This window comes from Mustela putorius, unplaced genomic scaffold, assembly GCF_011764305.1.
Source record: "Mustela putorius furo isolate JIRA1106 unplaced genomic scaffold, ASM1176430v1.1 tig00000129_pilon_pilon_pilon, whole genome shotgun sequence".
Classification (NCBI taxonomy): domain Eukaryota; kingdom Metazoa; phylum Chordata; class Mammalia; order Carnivora; family Mustelidae; genus Mustela; species Mustela putorius.
Window position 1 is genome coordinate 9731736 of NW_025421290.1, and position 12517 is coordinate 9744252.

A 12517-nucleotide genomic window follows, 5' to 3' on the forward strand; every position below is an offset into this window, starting at 1 on the left:
AAAGCCCTGTAATTTCCTGTGATGAGGTATAGGAAATGTTTATCTTTAGCCAAATCACACCTGAACCTTCATGGTTCTGAAGCTGTCTTCCCATATACAAACCATGGGAGTGATCATGTCTACTTACATACACACTTGATAGAGTTGTGTTTAAGGTGAAATGGAAATAATACATGTGAAAATGTTCTGAAAACTGTAAAGCTCTGTATAGATAAAATCTTCTGTTGTTGTTAAAGTATTTTTTGATTGGCAAGAGAAAGAGAAAGCAAGAAAGGAAAGGATGTTTAGAAATAACATAGTCTGTATACACTATTTTCCCAAAATTACTAATTATGTTCTGATATAGGATCTTTGGGAGATATATGGTTTTTTTTTTTTAGAGATTTATTTATTTATTTTGAGAGAGAACAGGGATGGGGATGGACAAAGGGAGAGGGAGAGAATCTCTAGCAGTCTCTCCACTGAGCAGGAAGCCCATCAGGAGGCTCAATCTCATCACCCTGAGACCATGACCGGTTCTCAGATGGTGCCACTTTAGAGAACTACCCTGTGACCTCACCACCACGCCCTGGTGATTAAGGTCAGGACTGGGCAGAGAATAGGGCAGAGGAGGCTGAGTGGATCATTTGTCTACTGGATTTCCCTCCTGTCTGTAAGTTTCCCTGGATGAAAGTTTCTAAACAGTACGGAGCGGCTTGCATCATTTTTCTGTCTCAAAGTACTTTCTCAGTTTGGCAGATACACCACCTTTAATAGGGAAGACGGCCGGGATGAACTCAATGACCTACAATTAACCAAACTGTAGTATTAATTTGAATTTATTTATTTACCTTTAAAAACATCTGTTATAGAAGCCACCAAATGTTGATAAATGGTTACCTAACTTTTAAATCTTTTTGTAGAATTTAGTTCAACAGTCATTGAGCTGTAAGAACTATTTAAGCACTGGGGACATCATAAATGAGTAAGATACAGTTCTTGCCCTCAAATCGTTCTTCCAACGGTGATCTTATAAATAAATACCTCGTATCAAATCCAGAGGAGCTAGGGAGATCCCAGTCGGCACTAATCACCTTTTTTAGCTAAGCAATCACTTAATCAGCTAACCAGAACTGCTTAGTGAAGGCCTGCTATTAATGACTAAACTAAAATTAGTGAGGTTTTAGTTACTTTATTATTTAGTTATTATTTTAATGTATACTAGTAACCTCTGAACATTGTGCTATTTTCAGTCTTTTAAATCATAGTAGTTCTTTTATGTTATATTATTATTATTTATTTAGGTAGTCTTCACACTCAGCTCAGAGCCCAACGTGGGGCCCAAACTCACGACCCTGAGATCATGACCTGAGCTGAGATCAAAAGTCAGATGCTCAACTGACTGAACCACCCAAGGGCCCCTAGAAGTTCTTTAATATTTTATAGTAAACATTTTTCTTTAATGAATACTATCTCAATTAGATACTGGTGAACTGTCCTCCATAAAAATCTCAAAAGCATTTTTCCAAGAAGAGGATTCTGCTGCTACCGTGAGCAATAGTTTTATCAATGACGCCTTAAAAAAAAAAAAAGATGGGAAAGTACTGTTAAAATAACAAAAAGTTTTTTTTTTTAAAAGCAGAATCCAAAACTATATAGTTTTAATCCAGTTTTGGAAAGTAAAATATCTATAATTATAGTGGCAGTCACTGTTTTGAAAGAGTTTTACCCATTTAGTCCTCACAAGAACCTTAGGAGGTAGCTAGGGTTAGGAAACTGAGCTACAGACAGGTAAGTGATGCGCCTTAAGGTTGCCTGCCCTGGGTCACTCAGAGAAAGTGGACAAAGGGAAAAGGAAATGTCAGAATTCCAATAATTCTTAGATCTAGAGGGTATAATAAGAGGTAGTTCTCATTTCCTATTTTTGGTTACACAATTTCCTAATTTTTCTACAATGAACCTAAATTGTTTGGTAATCATAAAATTGTTTAAAAATAAAATATTCAAGTTTTATGGTCAATAAAATTGCTCAGTAAAGTAGCAAATAGGGTGCTGTAAGCCAAGTCATCGCAATCATTTCAATGAGCATGCAAAGAGCATTTTTGTTTTTAAGAGAGTGAGCAAACATGAGAGTGGGGGCACATGGTGGGGGGAGGGCCAGTGGGAAGAAAGAGAGAGAGAGAGAGAGGAGAGAAGAGAAGATCTTAAGCAGGCTCCAAGCTCAGTGCAGAGCCTGTTTCAGGCTCCATCTCATGACCCTGAGATCATGACTTGAGCATAAACCAAGAGTCGGTCACTAAACTGTCGGAGCCAAGTGCCCTGCAAAGAACATTTGTATTGACTCTGATGACATTTTCTTATGGTTTAAGTGGGGACATGAAATGATGTCAGAATGTTCCCTACAGTGACTGTAAAAATCCTTAGGTTTGCATTTTGAGTCTATTGCCTGGTGCACACATACTATATACAATGTAACTTTATACAAAACTTCTTCAGGATAAATCTAATACATATTAATTGAATTCTGACCTAAAGAAACAGAGAGTTGCAGACTCAGCAGGACTGCTCCTATCTGGTTTTTGACTCCAAGTCCCCCTGAAAGCCATACTGCTGAGCCATGTTAAAGGGATAGCACTTCTTCATGCCTTGATTACTTGACAGATTTGAATCTACACCTCTGACCTCAATGTTTATGCTCTTTCTAGAATACCAGGCTGCCTCTCAAAATGATCTTACCAGTGTTTCTCTTTGGTTTCTTGTATTCTGAAAACAAAAGATGTTCATGCAACATTGAAGCAAATATCAGAGTATACCTCAGAAAACCTGCTGATTAAAATTATTTACCAATGTTTCATAACTAGCCAAGGACAGAACTGGAACATGAATGTGGGTATACTTTTCCCCCATTAAGTCATCATGAGTTACACAAATGTCTGATCTCTGAGGCCCTATCTGCACAGATGGAAGTAGATAGGAGGGCTGCCCACAGTCTGGCAAAACCCTTCAATGCTGACTCAAGGCACTTTTAATCATTTCTGTCCCAAAGAACCTAAAGTGTATCTTACTTGTAATGGCATCTAATTTCAGGAAGAGCTTTGAAAAACTTCATAATTCCTTTATGCTCTTAGGGACGCACTTGGAAGAAGTAAGAGATAATGCTCCTAGTTAACAACGATGAGGGAATCCCTGCAAAGGGGAGGGAACAGGGCTGATCAGGAGCCCTGAGATTAAATTTAAGGTGACCTAGCCTGCCCTGCAGCAGAAAAGAAAAACTGGAATCTAAGAAAATTGAGTTCCTTTAGTGTGGCAGAGCATTTGTGAATACAAAAAAGAAGGGATTAGTGTGGGGTCTCCTGATTGGATGGGGGCCACCAAATGTAGGGCAAACCTAGGTCTGGAGCTACTCCATTCCAACACGGTGGAGTGGAGGCCAGCAGCATAGAAGGAGAAAGAATTCACCCAAAGCAGAACAAAAGGAGATGGAAGTTTACTGAAAATACCTTAAGGAAGCAGCAGGCAGGATAGCAAAGTTGACACTGTCAAGAGGTGGGGGGGGGGGTATGGGAACCTTTGGAATTTTTCTTTTTTGGTACCTGTGTCTGGTGTAAGTAGACCATTGGTCAGCTAGGACTGCCCCCCAATGGGCCTGTTTGGATTCAGCCCAGTGGTCATGGGGGCAGGTGGCGGCAGAGGGGGGACACTGTGGGGGTGTGGGGCTGGGGGTGTGGGGCTGACTTCTACTTTATTCAGGACTCCATTGTTCAAATTCGTTGCCTAAAAGAGGCCTCTACAAATAGGAGAAAAAAAGAACTAAGGATAATGGTGAACCTGTAAAATCTGCTTTTGTTAGTTATTGTCAAGGGCTTGGTGATGAGAAAATGTATTCTCTAAAAGCATACATACACCTGAGCTGTCCAAAGTGGTTGCCACCAACCACCTGTGGCTACTGAGCACCTGAAATGTACCTACGGTGACTAAGGACAAAATTTTTTAATTTTACTTAATCTCCAGTAGTTTAAATTTTATTCAGTTGTTGGGAAGGTTTTAGGTATATTTGTAACAACCTGGGTAGGTGGATATACTTTGCAACTCTAGATTTTATGATCTCTAAATACAGATCAAGCTTTCCCATGAAAATCTAAGTCCAAATTGAGATCCACTGTACTGGATTTGGGAGCCATGTTACCAAAAAAATAAAATATATAATATAATATTTCTTTATATTCTGTGTTTAAATATTTTAGACAAATTGTGGATATATTGAGTTAAAACCCATTACTAAAATGAATTTCACTTTTTTTTTCTTTTAATGTGGCTATTAGAAAACTTTAAATCACCTGTGTGGCTTGCATTACCTCTCTGTTGGGAAATGCTATCATCGTTATGAGAAACATTGCCATTTGAAATATCAGTGACAATGGAATGTCTCATTCCTACTCAGAAGATCTGAGCCCTGTGGGTTACTTTAATACAGGGAAACAGAATCCATTTCTAACCAAGAGCTTCAGATAAGAGGTTCTTCAACTGCAGTTTCCAAGGAAACAGGTAATCAGAGTAGAATATTCCTAGGAGAACTTCTAAAATGTTTCCAATGTAAGGCCAAGGCCATGTAAACAATGTTTCTCCTCTGGCTATACAGACTCTGTCCTTTGGAATGATTACTGACTTTTCTTTTCTTTTCTTCTTCTCCCCCCCCACCTTTATCAGTGATATCTGTTGTTCTGCTCTGTTCCTGTTGCCTCCAGAACAAAAACTGCAGAGAAACCTCAGTTGCTAAACTGCTCCTGCTTCATGACATCACCATTTCAGAGCCGATCCCCACTTGTCCCAGGCCCTTTTCAGAATCCTTCGGCACAGGCTCCAACTTTGAGGTAAGTCCCTTTCAAGTCTCTGATGCCCAGACATCCAAGGTCCTGGAGAGGCCTTATGCTCTCTGTCTTGCAGCAGCAGGTAAGTAGCCCCAACTTTAACTACGAGTGTGTTCCTGGTGGTCTTCATCTGATGGACTTCATCTAGGGACATCTGAAAATGAAGTCTTAAAATCTTGAAATTGGATTACCAAAAAGGAGCAAGAGGAATTATTCATTGATTCCAGAAAAATTTGAAATGTAAACAGTGGAAAGCAGTTGTAGAGTCTAACCAACCTGGGTTCTAGTCCTGGAGCTACTCAATTTCTATTTTTAGACTTCATTAAACATCAAAACATCTATTTCAGGGGCGCCTGGGGAGCTCGGTCTGTTAAGCGTCTGCCTTTAGCTCATGTCATGATCCCAGGGTCTGGGGACTGAGTCCTGCATCTGGCTCCCTGTTTAGTGGGGAGTCTGCTTCTCCCTCTGCCTCTCTCTCCCCCCCCCCTGCTCATTCTCTCTCTTGCTCTCTCAAATAAATAAATGACCTTTTTAAAAAAATCTATTTCATAAGGTGGTAAGAATTTAAGGAAATACCCTACTTAAATTGCAGCTGGCACAGTGAACACTTTAAAATGGTAATTACCATTAGCTGCCCACAAAGGGGAAAGTTAGCAGTAGGACAGAATCCTGTGGGCATTTCTGAGTTCTCTGGACCAGCCCGGTTTCTGGCAAAGCAGGAAATGGGTGTGTGTGTGTGTGTGTGTGTGTGTGTGTGTGTGTGTGTGTGTATAACTTAATTCATTAATTAATCAATTTTCCTGAACAGTTAAAGCTAAAGGAAGGTAAAAGGAGCTCTAAACTTTCCTTTGGAATCAAAAGATGAAGGAATTGCTGATAAAAGATTCTCCTTTTCAGAAATTTGTTCTGCTTTTGCGTGTTTTATTTTTAATTTTTAAAGATTCATTTGAGACAGAATGAGAGAGAGAAAGAGAGAGCGAGCATGCACCAGCAGGAGGATGGGACAGAGGGAGTGGGAAAGAGAATCCTCAAGCAGACGCCCCAGTGAGCGTGGAGCCTGATGCAGGGTTCACTCGTAGGACCCGTTATTAGGACCTGAGCTGAAATCAAGAGTTGGATGCTTAACCAACTAAGCTACCCAGGGGCCCCTGCTTTCCCTTGTTTTAAAGATGCTTTTATTTTATATGCCTAATAAACTTTTAATGTTTAGTGGCTCCAGAGTCCCTGTAAACCAAGCCTTGGATTAACAGGCTACCACAATGAGAATAGGATAGTAGTAAAAAGAGAGTGGGCTTTGGCCTCATAGAGACATGGGTTTAAATTCCGGTTCTGCCACTTTTTCAATCCATAGGTACAAGCCTACATATGGCCTCGGTCAAGAGATTTACTTCTTCCTCAGCTTCCCTTTGATAACAATACTTTCCTCATGGAATTTTAAGATAGATTAAAGGATTTGACAAATATAATAACAATATCCTTGGATCTACCAACAGAAACTATGTGCATATCTGATTAAAGTATTGAGAAATGAAGAGCAAAGAGATAATGCTGTCAAAAGTTAGTGAAAATGGGGGCGCCTGGGTGGCTCAGTGGGTAAAAGCCTCTGCCTTCCGCTCAGGTCATGATTCCAAGGTCCTGGGATTGAGCCCCACATCAAGCTCTCTGCTCAGTGGGGAGCCTGCTTCCCTCTCTCTTTCTCTGCCTGCCTCTCTGCCTACTTGTGATCTCTGTCAAATAAATAAATAAAATCTAAAAAAAAAAAGTGAAAATGGGAAAATTTACTGTTAATTGGTGACAACTATAAACTGATAGAGCTTTCTAGAAAACAAGCATTGAAGCTGTTTCCCAATCAGTCTCACTTGTGGTAAAGTGGGTAAGATTTTCCTCAATCCACAGCACTGTAAGCTTTGGAGCAGCATATCCCCCCCCAACCCCCTAAGTCCATTTTGAAATTTAAAGAAAGTCAAACTCATTCAGATGTCTTTTCTCCTCCACTTATGGCTGCTTTCTTTCACCGATCATTAAAGGCTGTTGATTCTTCCCTCAGAACTAGTCTTAGAAAACATAGCAGAAATGTAAGAAATATTGATTGACATTTTTATTATGCAGATGTTCTATATAAAGTGACAAGACTTCATTTTTTATGCTGCTCTGAACTCATTTCAAAGTGATTGAAACCCCTTCTCATAATTTTCTGTAAAATTTAAGCACACACCTGCAAAATTATCTGTAAAAATATATAAATACAGAGTTGACAGATTGCAATTATTTAAAAGTTACATACATATTTTGACAAATCCTGGGTGGAACTGTGCAATGTGGTGAGATTGGGTGGAGCTTTCTTGTATTTTAATTCCTACCATATTGTATTGATAGTTTTTGTACAATAAATTATAGCTTAAAAATTCCTGCAAATAGTTCAATCTAATTATATGTCCTTAAAGGTCTAATTTAATGTTAAAATCTTCAGTTATTTTTAAAAAACACATCTATCTTAAAAACCCCACATCTTTCTTTAAAAGAAAATGCTTGCTGAATAATGTATTATATTTTATATACATTATAAATATCAAATTAATCATTCTCTTCTTATTAGCTAGCTAAGCTATTTTTAATTTCCCTATTATACATAATCTTTCAATTAACACCTTTTAAAATGTCAAGTGTTGTTCAAGCTTTTCTTTTATATCTCAACATTTTTTCTTTATTTGCCTCGTCTTTACAATGGGAGAAAGAGCAACATAATTTTTAAAAACTATTTTTAAAAACTGAAGGAAGTAAAAATACCTGTTAAAGCAAAATGTATATATTTACATCACCATCTGTCATTTCCCACTAGTGGCACCTCCTTCTTTTTTTTTGTTTTTTAAGATTTTATTCATTTTGTCGGGGGAAGGGGCAGAGGGACAGACTCTCAAGCAGACTCCTAGCTGACTGTGGAGCCTGATACAGAGCTCAGTCCAGGGCTCAATGAGGGGCTTGATCTCCCAACTCTGAGATCATGACCTGAGCTGAAACCAAGAGTCAGAGGTAAGCCTCTGGCCAACTGAGCCACCTAGGTGGGCCCCACTGCTACCTCCTTCTGAGTGTGATCTCTTTCAGTGTGAAAGGGATCTTTAGAAAAAAAAAAAAAAAATATATATATATATATATATATATATATTTATTTATTTGAGAAAGGGAGAAAGAGTGCAGGGGAGGGGGAGGGACAGAAGAAGAAGAAGAGAGAGAATCTCCAGCAGACTCCCTCCTGAGCACAGAGTCCTGCATGGGCCTCAATCCTGACCCCAGTTAAAATCAAGAGTTGGACTTGTGGGGTGCCTGGGTGGCTCAGTGGGTTAAAGCCTCTGCCTTTGGCTCAGGTCATGATCCCAGAGTCCTGGGATCGAGCCCCGCATTTGGAAGGGGAGCCTGCTTCCCCTTCTCTCTCTGCCTACCTCTCTGCCTATTTGTGATCTCTGTCTGTCAAATAAATAAATAAAATCTTAAAAAAAAAAAAAAAAAGGAGTTGGACTCGCTTAATTGACTCAGCCACCCAGGCGACCCAGTTTCTGATTATTTCTTAGGAGAGAATCCCAGATGGCGGTGCTTACTAAGTAACAAAGGCTTCAAGAATTTGGAAATTACAGAAACATTAAAGGAAATTGTTTGTGACAAGATAGAAAAATTCAAATACTGTCTATGTAAAGTGAGAAACATTTGTACAAAAGAAGACAAAGTCAAAAGGAAAAACAATGGAGTGGCAAAATGTTTGTAATTAATATGTTAGATGGAAATTTGTGATCTAAAAGGGAACTGATGATAAATTTCTCTGGACAATAACTAGCATCCCTTGGGTAAGTAAATATTTTTTAAAAATGAGAGCTAGGAATAAAGGAATTTTCCCAGTTCCTGAAGGAATTTGTACTCTGATACCTGTGCAAAGTCCAATTTCTTAGTGACTCAGTATAAGCTTTCTCATATTCAGGACCGATGTGTATGTGTTATACATACACATGAGATTTTGTGACTAAATATATAATGTAATTTATATTGATTGAGAGTATAGATAGGAACTGTCGTTTAATTTAACAGTGCTAGAATAGATTATTAGAAATAGTTTTACTGGATGATTTTTTTGTGACTTTGATAATGAAATGTTTGGATGATTTCTTCTTTTGAGAGCCTGTGTACTCATTAATACTGCTTTGTTCTCTTGTTAATTTTTATTAGTGTTTTTCCTTCCAGTTGTTTTCCAAGTGTTTCTTTTTGGGTAAACTATTTGTGCATCCATATAAAAACAAGATTTGTTTTATAGTGTGGATTACTTTTAGCAGGTGTTTATAATATGAGAAGGAATTAACCAGCAAATTTTTAAAATAAAGGCCTAGTGTCCATAGGCAAATTTTAATGTGTGAGCTCTTTATTAAATACATCATAAATATTAATGAGACAGTGTGTTTAAAATAGCTTCATATCTTTATTTTTAATTGATCTGTTTTTTTTTTTTTTGGTTAGAAAAGAATTGCATGCACATAATAAAGAAGTTAGAATAAAAAAGCTTAAAATGAAAAAAAAAGTCTCCCTCCTCTCCCCAACTCTACCCTCTCCACCAGAGTCCCTAATTCATTTCCTAGGAATCACTCTTGTTAATAGCTTCTGCTTTTAGTTTATCATATTTCATGTCTTATCAAGTCTACATAGGATCTATCGATATTCTGTTATGAAAGATTAATTTGTCATGAACCAACTACCCTTCTACCTCTGGATTTTATTGCTTATATTTTCATATTTCTAAATGTCTTCTAGTGGCTGCCTTATTTACTTATTTACTTTAATAACACATTTAAATGTTTAATTCTGGATTTCTCAAGTTTAATGTGGCTTGAAGACCCATAATGAAAAATGAGAATATTACCCATCTTTCTACTTCTATCTACCTCCTAATTTTTCTTAGCTATATTAATGTGCCTGAGTATTATTGTATACTATTAATTAATATTTTCTCTTTTCCATTTCTACATTCAAGCAAGTAAAGGGCTCTGCATTCTATCCCTTCAGGGGAGACTTTGGACAGGAAGGAAAGCAGAATTAACTTGTACAATTTTCCCTGGCTTTTGTTTTCCATAAGCCTAAACTCATTGAGTTGCATTGGAGTTGGAGAAAGGGAGTGTGATGCCTTACAGAAGCAAGAGACGGGGAGAGGCTTCTCCTGGAGATTTCATGAGGGTGGTGGTGAGAAGCTGTGTGAGACTCAAACTCTGCTGCATGGTGAAGCCCTTTGAAGGGGGGCAAGCTCAAAAGGGAGCCGTGTCAGGTATCTGGGAAGCACACTGGCACAAGCTTCCCAACCTCAGCTAGGACTCCCATATCACATGTGGAACCCCAAAAGAGCAGAGATCTGCTGCAGTGGAAACAATCATTTGTTGAGGCTCTCAGTGAACTGAGCACAGATTACTGATGACTGGAGGCCCCCCCTTCTCTCTGATGTTTTGGTAACTGTGTGCTTTGGGACCCAGGGAGGGCAGAGAAATCCCAATAATGTTTGTGTTTATGTTTCCCATCAAGCAGGTCTTAGAAGAGAGGTAGAGGGATAAAGGGACTATTCCCCAGAGGCAGACATTAAATTGAAGAGTAGAAGATAAAGTGATATTTCTTACATACTTGAATTTGTTGGCTGAGGTTTATATCCTGCCACATAATTTTTAAATTGCCAAGGTTTATGACCTCCATGCTATCCTGTAATAGAAATCTCCTACACTTTGGGCATTATTTGATACCCCAAAGTGAAGCCAATAAACCGCATGTATGATATTATGATTACATAAGTATTATTTACTATAAAGCAAATATTATGATTGGACTAATTTAGAAAGAAACCAAATCTTATGACATTAAAAATTTGTTGCTTAAGTGTGTCTGGGTAACCCAGTTGGTTAAGCATCTGCCTTTGGCTCCAGTTATGATTTCCCAGTCTGGGGATCAGGCTCCTTGCTCAGCGGAGAATCTGCTGCTCCCTCTCCTCTGCCCTCTCACTCTTGCTTGCTTTCTCTCTCTCAAGTAAATAAATAAATCTTGTTTTAAAAAAAATTGCTGCTTAAATCTTTCCTTTATTTTTTCCCCATTCTATTTAGTTGTCACCATTATTGTATAATCTGATGACTTGGGTTCCTATTTCTGTGCTGAAGTACTTCCTGTAGTAATTTTTTTCAGGTAGGGAGTATGAATGGTAAATGTTTTATTCCCAGATGTCTTTATTTTGCCCTCATGCTTAATCAGCAATAAGGCTAAGTTTAAAAAAAAAAAAAAACTCCCTTTGGACCTTTGAAGTCATTAGTCTACTTTCTTCTATATTCTTACTTTTTATCCACTTGCTCTAACAGATTAAGGGAAGTGAATTGAAGTCTGTATCTTTTAGTGTTTCTATTGTTTCCTTGTATCTTCTACAGTTTTTTTGCCTTATTACTATTGATGCTATGTTATTTGGTGCATAGATTTTATATTTTCCTTGTGAATTCTGCCTTTAATATTTTCTTTCCTGTATCTTATATAAAGTATTATATAGTATTAAAAAGTATCTTGTTTATAAAGTATCTTGTTTATAGTATTATAAAGTATTTTGTTTAATGCTTTTTTGGCACAAATTCTTTTTTTTTTTTTTAAGATTTATCTATTTATTTATTTATTTGAGAGAGGGATAGTGAGAGAGAGCATGAGAGGCGAGGAGGTCAGAGGGAGAAGCAGACTCCCCGTGGAGCTGGGAGCCTGATGCGGGACTCGATACCGGGACCCCGAACCGTGACCTGAGCCGAAGGCATTTGCTCAACCAACTGAGCCACTCAGGTGCCCACAAATTATTATTATTTTTTTTAAAGATCTTATTTGTCAGCGAGATAAAGAGAGGGAGATCACAAGCAGGGGGAGCAGCCAGCAGAGGAAGAAGCAAGTGCTCTACCGAGCAAGGAGCCTGTAGCAGGACTAGATCCTAGGACCCTGGGATCATGACCAGAGCTGAAGTCAGATGCTTAACTGAGACTGAGTCACCCATGTGCTCTGGCACAAATTTTTAAGTTACTACAAGTCTGGCTTTGATTTTTCTCTCAGGCCCCAACAGTCTCACCAGGAAGCATCTTGAATAAATGACACTGAGAGTTGTTGTACAGCCAACTTTTCTCTTTGAATTTGCTGATACTGACCCTGGATCTTGTCCGAGGCTTTTTAGAAAGAAGTGGTTGGCCTATGGTATCCTGAGATGCAATTTCTTCTTTATTGATTTTTTTTTTTTCAGGAAATTCAAACCCATTTGCTTTCTATTTTCTAAGTAGTTCTCAAAATTTCTGATATACTGATGATACTACTCTAATTGTTTTCTACTGATCAGGTTTTGTGCTTTTAAAATGATTTGTCTTTGGAATTTCAGTGGGCTGTGGGACGGGGCAGGAGGAATCATGTGTCACAGTCTATACTTTGGTATGAAATCTTTCTTGTAACAGAATCTTAATCTCCACATTTATTGGAATAAAACACTTTTTAGTGCCCATCTATTTTCTTCTTCCCTCTCTTATTCTTCAACCTTCATTTGCATGCTGAAATTATTTAATCATTTAATTTATCATCTGTACACTTTTCCTTAATATTTACTAAAAATCTCAGTGCTGGATTTCTGTTTTTTTCCCCATCCTGAATATTTA

The 12517-nt window shown here is 38.1% G+C and overlaps 1 protein-coding gene across 1 annotated transcript in view; it reads left to right on the forward strand.

Annotated features, from left to right (window-relative positions):
- Positions 1–4827: 4827 nt before the first annotated feature.
- FBXO34 (F-box protein 34) overlaps positions 4828–12517 on the forward strand; it is a 134301-nt gene continuing 126611 nt past the window's right edge. Inside the window, exon 1 of the mRNA XM_004738827.3 lies at positions 4828–4850. The gene's annotated coding sequence lies outside the window, so the exon portion shown is untranslated. The remainder of the gene's footprint in view (positions 4851–12517) is intronic.